This window comes from Brienomyrus brachyistius, chromosome 16 (genome assembly GCF_023856365.1).
Source record: "Brienomyrus brachyistius isolate T26 chromosome 16, BBRACH_0.4, whole genome shotgun sequence".
Classification (NCBI taxonomy): domain Eukaryota; kingdom Metazoa; phylum Chordata; class Actinopteri; order Osteoglossiformes; family Mormyridae; genus Brienomyrus; species Brienomyrus brachyistius.
Genome location: NC_064548.1, coordinates 3,393,477 through 3,399,797, shown reverse-complemented (window position 1 = coordinate 3,399,797; position 6,321 = coordinate 3,393,477). Strand labels below are relative to the sequence as shown.

The following is a 6,321-nucleotide window of genomic DNA, read 5'->3' as shown; positions in this document are numbered from 1 at the left end:
ATGTGCCTCGAGACGTATTCGTTTTAACTATTTAGTTTACTGAGTTTAATACATTTGGCCGCCACCAGCACCTTGTTAAAGATGCACCGTTGTAACGCTGTCGGTGACGTAGGTATATTACACGGTTTCACCGTGATTTTTGTAACGGACGGGACTTAAGCATAACGAGAATAGGCTCGGTGCACTATAGAGTATTGTTCGATAGGCATCCCTGTGGCACATTGTTATATCACCGTTTTGTCGCTAGATGGGGTTGCAGAGGGGAACCCGGAAAATGTATTTTTATTTTATGTGTGTGTGCGTGTGTGTGTATATATACATATATATATATAATATATATATATATATATATATTATATATGTGTGTGTGTGGAAACTAATGTAAGATCATTTTTTTATTTTCTTAGCTTCAAGCAGCTCTAAACACAATGAACAGGAATGTAAGGTGTGTAAACATTAAATGTCTATATGATTTGTTATCATTACACGCGGTATATGAAGTAAAATCATTTCTCTAACATTCTAAAAACCTCAAATAAGTTGGTAGTATAGTAGTGTAGGAACCTTTGCTGTGATGTTCTGTCGCCCTCTTTGATTGGCTTTTAATCGATCACTTTATAGAAATGGCACATTTTCAAAGGATGTGAAATAAAACCTGAAATGTAATGGATACATAAAACATGCAATTCGATAAATTATATAAATATATAAAATTATATAAATATAATGCAGAAAGGACCACTGCACCCGCCATAATGGTTTGCAAACATGGAGGGAAAATACGCAGGCATTACCAGAGACCGCATGGGGGATACCTCGGCTTTGGCTTATGTACATTATCCACCATAACTATGATAATAATTTAATACGAATAAATTAAATCATCTATAGAATTTAAAAAGGAATATACCAAAGAATGCACATACGTCTCAAGGGCACCATATCAGTGATACCACGTGTCCTTCAGGATGAAAATACCCTCGCACAAGGTAGGAAAGTTAAAGTTGGAGCCATACGCCCCAATAATTTAAAAAATAACCTACTTTTTTGAAAAGTTCACCATACACCAAAACGGTGATGAATGCTTTCTATAGGAAATATAATTCGGCTCTACCTCCAAACTTACAAATCCCTTACTGAAACATTGACCGTAATGATTATTTTACAGCATGCTAAATTATACTTTAACAACAAAATAAGTCTCGATATAATCCAAAGAGGATTCGAGTAAGAATTCCATAGATGATCACTTAACGGAAATATATTTAAGGTACTGCCAATTTAATTGGTTATGTTACCGCAATACTTTGATTGAACACAGTACGCTTGCGCAGTGATGAAAGGCGAGAAATGGAAAAGGATCCTGCTAACAGACACCTCCCACGCGCATAGGACGTTTCTACGTTTCGACGCATGCGCTTTAGGATTGATGTCAAGGCACAGAGTGGCGCTATATCGTTTCCAGCTCGACTCGGGTAAGAGATCCAGAGACGTTTTTATTGCAATTTATGGTTAATTGGCCAAAGTTTTAGCAACTACTGATGGTGTGAGTCGGGTGTACATTGAGGCCCGCGAGTCTTCAGTTACGTTGTTAAGTCTAATTTAATGGCGACTTAGCAGTTAATTTTACCCCGCCTGTGATTTTTCTCCCCCTCTCTGCTGTGGCAGGGTGCTGTTGCCTGCTCACTCACGTATTGTTTCGTTCGCTCTCTAATGGCGGACGTTAGGCAGTGCTGCTGACTCGAGGGGGCAAATAATAGCCCCTATTGGAGACAGGAAGTAAGAGGATATGCGCTATGCAACTGATTGACTGGGGGCAATTAACGTATGTTGAGCTTCTAATCTTAAATTTAAGCCGTTTTAGATCATTGTTAGAAATATAATAACAGGAGTGCAACTGATGTAATATTAAGTGTTACAGCGCCCCTTGGGGTCATGCGATGTATTTTTCTGATTGCCCGGGGTACTCGCTGAGGGGTAACTTTCCAATTAAACGGTAACTGGTAGCTTTTCACAGTATACTGAGTTATAATAGTAGATTGGTAATAATAATTGGAGTTTATATTGCATAAAAATCTTTAACGCAATTTAACCTCATGTCAAACCCCTCAGATCTAGTAATGTGACTCCAGGTAGGTTGCTAACACTGACATTTGAATTGGGACATGGCAGAATAAAATGCAAACAAATGGCTTTCTAGGAATTCTCAGCATTCGAACTCTCTTTTCTATCGCGATAAGGTGTGCTGTGGAGTTATCACAAAGTACCATCCGTCATATCCCGCAGCGAATGATCACGAATAACTTGTGATTATTTTCCCCCATTGCTAATAACAATGGCGCAGTCTTCAGTTCTCCACCCTCCAGTTCGCCGCTAATCCAATGGCTGCGTGCGCGAAGGAGGCCAGGGGTGGGAACACGTCAAGCCGAAGCTCAAGCACGGTTCACACTGTTAGTGAATAACAACAAGTTCTCGTGCGTTTAGGGAGCGAACTGCTAATGTCAACTCTCACAGTCGATTCGCGGTCAAACTTTTGGACGCTTCTAAGTTATAAAAGAAATTTAAATGTTTTTTTTTGGCTCGACGCGGTCGATTGCTCGTTGCCTTGACTCTCGTGGAACTGTGGTCCTCGTGATGGACCGGAGATTCGACTCGTTTGCATAGTCAAGGGCACGGCCTGGAGGAAAGCCTGCATCATGATAAGTATGGTCTGCTTTCTACCTCGATTATAAATATCCGAATTTGCCGTGATAATTAACCACCCAGCTTATAAGAAATATTAAGCAATATTATATGAGCTGGTTACTTGTCTGTTGAAGAATGGCAGTTGTTGAATTTATAATACAAAGGATGCTTTTTTTGCTTGTATGAAAGTGTTATGTATATCATTGCTTCTGCATAGTACTGTTCATTTCCCCCACATACTTCATATAAAGTCAGTCACAGTAAGTGTTATATAATATTATTGGGTAGGCGTATAGTGAGATGTTAAATTAGATGAGACTTCCCCTATTGAGGTGTCTTTTTAAAATCAGGGTCTAGTGTTGACTTAGCACAGGTATGAAATGTGTGATCGTGTTCTGAACAGGTGAAAGCTCTGCCTATGGAAATAATTAGTCTAGCAAGCTTTTGCTCTGTTCATAGCAACATCAAAATTTGTTTGAGGCGAACGGAATGTCGAATTTGCAGTGTTTGGTTTTCAGTGTTTCCTCTCCCCCCGCCAATGGGGGGGCCATGTTGTGTCATGCCATTGCTGTATTTTGAATGATGGCCTCCTGTACTTTCGGTGCACATACTGAGTGTGTGGCATCATTTTGTGTGGAGCAGCTGGAACATTACAGTGCTGTGAGAATCTTGGGGTTACTGCCTCCCCTCCAGTGGAGTATGTGATGTAAAGGCTTGCTAGGCTGCATTGCAGTTTGATGCTTAGAGGAAGAGCAAAGCTGACATACCTGAGGGAGTAGCAATGACTGATGACCATGCTGGTTCACAGTGGTGGCACAAATATTTTATTGAAAGTATGAATAATCCCACAGTCAGTGGCCTAATGGTTAGGGATATGCAACCTAAGGCAGTGGGTTTTAGCCCAATGATTGCTTGTCCATGTTCCAGAAGGGGATCTTCTCTGGCATTCTTAAGAAAGGAGCATAGCCCAAGCAGCTCTGGTGAATGGGTAGCTAAATTATGCATGACATTTACTTTGAGCATTTCACAGAGATTTACATTCTTTTCACACACTGGTAAATATCCAACCTGGAGCCTAATGAATGAAGATAAACATTGACTTTTGATGACTATACTTAAATGAACATTATGGGAGAACAGTACAGCTGGGTAAGATAAAGCAACTGACTTTTTTTTTTTAATCTGATCTGAACCGGTCTCAATTTTAAGATCAAAGTACTGATTAACCAAAAGTGCAGGAGCCAGGGCTATTGGTTTTATGTCTGTACAGCTGCAGTGCTGTCCTGCTTGTGCCGTTTTCTGCCATGGCTCTGAACTTGCTGCCATTCAGTACTCTTTTTCAGACACTGATGCCCTTGTGTGCTCTCTTCATTTTCTGAATCTGTGTGAGACAACCCAGATGTACATCTGTGTGCTTGGAAAGTACATTTTAGGATTGAAATAGACAGTTACGTTGTTTTTTTTTTACTTATTTGGAATTGATGTTAGATTTTCTTTTTGTGACGCGATTTATCAATAGGAAGTTGTTATGCTATACTTGTCTACTAGCATAGGAGCTGATTGATCTCGTTCAGACTAAAATATCTAAGGGGTCACTTCAGACGATGTGTGAAATCCCGTTATATTTTTGGCTGTTTTGGTCATGCTTTGTACAAATGGATGTTAGGTTTGACTGTGGTCTGTCAGAGATTCACAAGACTAGCATTTCAGCATAAGTGGGTATTACTTTGTAATGTATTCATTAGTGACACTTCTTTGCTTCCTACATTATTTTATGTTTTTATTGCTTGCTGTACACTAGAGGGGTGGCAAATGGTGACAAATTGACATCAAGCAGATGAACAGGCTAGCCTTTCTGCTTGGAGATCTCCACCATCTTAGACTGACTCCCATCTGACATAAGATGCCTTTCTGCTGTCAGCGTTGTCTGCATGTAGGAGCCTGCCATTATGTTGTAAGACCTTAGATGTTTTATTGATTGTTTTTTTTTCTGCTGTAGAGTTAACTGTGTCTTTCCAAAATGAAATTGGCATCACAGTCACCTCTATTTTGAAAAGCACATGGGAGAAAAAAGACTGAAAGCTTTGACATTCTTCAGTCCACTATCAAGCTACGATTTCTACTTTAAGCATGTTGCTGCAGACCTAATTTGATGCTTACCTAGGCAAAATGGACATTTCCTTCAATATTCTGATAGCCACCGCAACAAAGGACTTGCATCAACACCTGTTGTGAGGAAGAGAAGAGGGGGCAGGGAAAAGGGAGAAAAGAGTCAACATTTGTCTTGCAGCGCTGCCCCTTGTGGAGTTTCACTGACAGTGCACACACACTTCTGAAATGTGCTAGTATATATGGATAGGATAAAGTTCAGTATATATGGAAGGAAACACAGTGTGTTTTCCTCTAGAACCATAGTGCAACATACATCAGACAGGTTGCACACAAAGATACATGTAGTGCATTGACATAAACGTGCAATAATGCAAAATTGTAAAAATGAATAAATCAGATGCACAAAAGACAACCAAATTCCTTTATAGGTTGTGCAACAAAAAATGAATACATAGCAGCATAATTGGATGTATAAACTTAGGAATCATAGGTATTGGAATATAAAAATATAGCAGCATATCTGTACATATGTGTGAACATGGGGTGCAGCTAGTGCAGATAGGGGATCGGGGTTTGAGTTATGTTTATTAAATTAGCCTGAGAGGTGTTTGCAGCAGGGTCTTGCAGAGTGCTTATGGCCTGGGGTACAAAGCTGTTTTAGTCCGGTGGAACTGTTCTGGGTTCTGCAGTACCTTTTTGCAGATGGCTGCGGGATGAAGAGTCCATGGGAGGGGGTCACCCAAAATGCTGGAATCCTTGTGCATGCAGCATTTGTGGTAAATGTCCTGAATGAAGGGAAGAGATGTTCCCGGCTGTTTTCACTATCAGTTGCAGGGACTTTTGGTCTAAGATGTCCTAATTCTCATACCAAACAGTGATACAGCTTGTAAGGATGCACTCTGGTACCCCTCTAGAACATGGTGAGGATGGGGGGAGGGGGGACTTGTTCTCTTCAGTCAATGCAGGAAATGGAGGTGCTGCAGTACTCTTTTGACTAAATAGGTGGTGCTAGGGGAGCCAGTGAGGTAATCTGTGATGTGTTTGCCAAGAAACTTGGTGTTTCTGACAGTCTCCACAGTACAGCCATTGATAGAGTATTACTGTGTGACCAGGAGCAGCAAGAAATCCCTCTTCAGTTTTTTATATTGCATCGGATGGGGCTCATTTTTTTTTCTCTCCTTGCCTAAGTTTTTTCATCTGAAATAGGTAGGCCGAAATGTTATACTGCAGCTCTAGCCTCTAGTCGCCTCTCCCATGGAGGTGGGTGTGGGTAATAAACTGAGTTATTGTATAGTAAATGCTGTGGTTAAATGCATAACTTTCTGGCGCATATTCTTTGTAGTACTCAGCTTGGGTTACAATTACTTATATAAATCAGCAAATCAGAGGCCTGTACTGCGAAGCGGGGTTATTTGCTTATTGGGGTAACTTGCCGGATTTAAGGTAGTCTTGGCAACATGTAAGTGAATGAATATGAAGTCCATTAAAACTGTGGTACCTTAAATCCAACAAGTTATCCCGATA

The 6,321-nt window shown here is 40.4% G+C and overlaps 1 protein-coding gene across 1 annotated transcript in view; it reads left to right on the top strand.

Annotated features, from left to right (window-relative positions):
• The first annotated feature begins 1,340 nt into the window (after positions 1-1,340).
• The window catches only part of zmym2 (zinc finger, MYM-type 2), a 29,486-nt gene continuing 24,505 nt past the window's right edge, over positions 1,341-6,321 (top strand). Inside the window, exon 1 of the mRNA XM_048978523.1 lies at positions 1,341-1,475. The gene's annotated coding sequence lies outside the window, so the exon portion shown is untranslated. The remainder of the gene's footprint in view (positions 1,476-6,321) is intronic.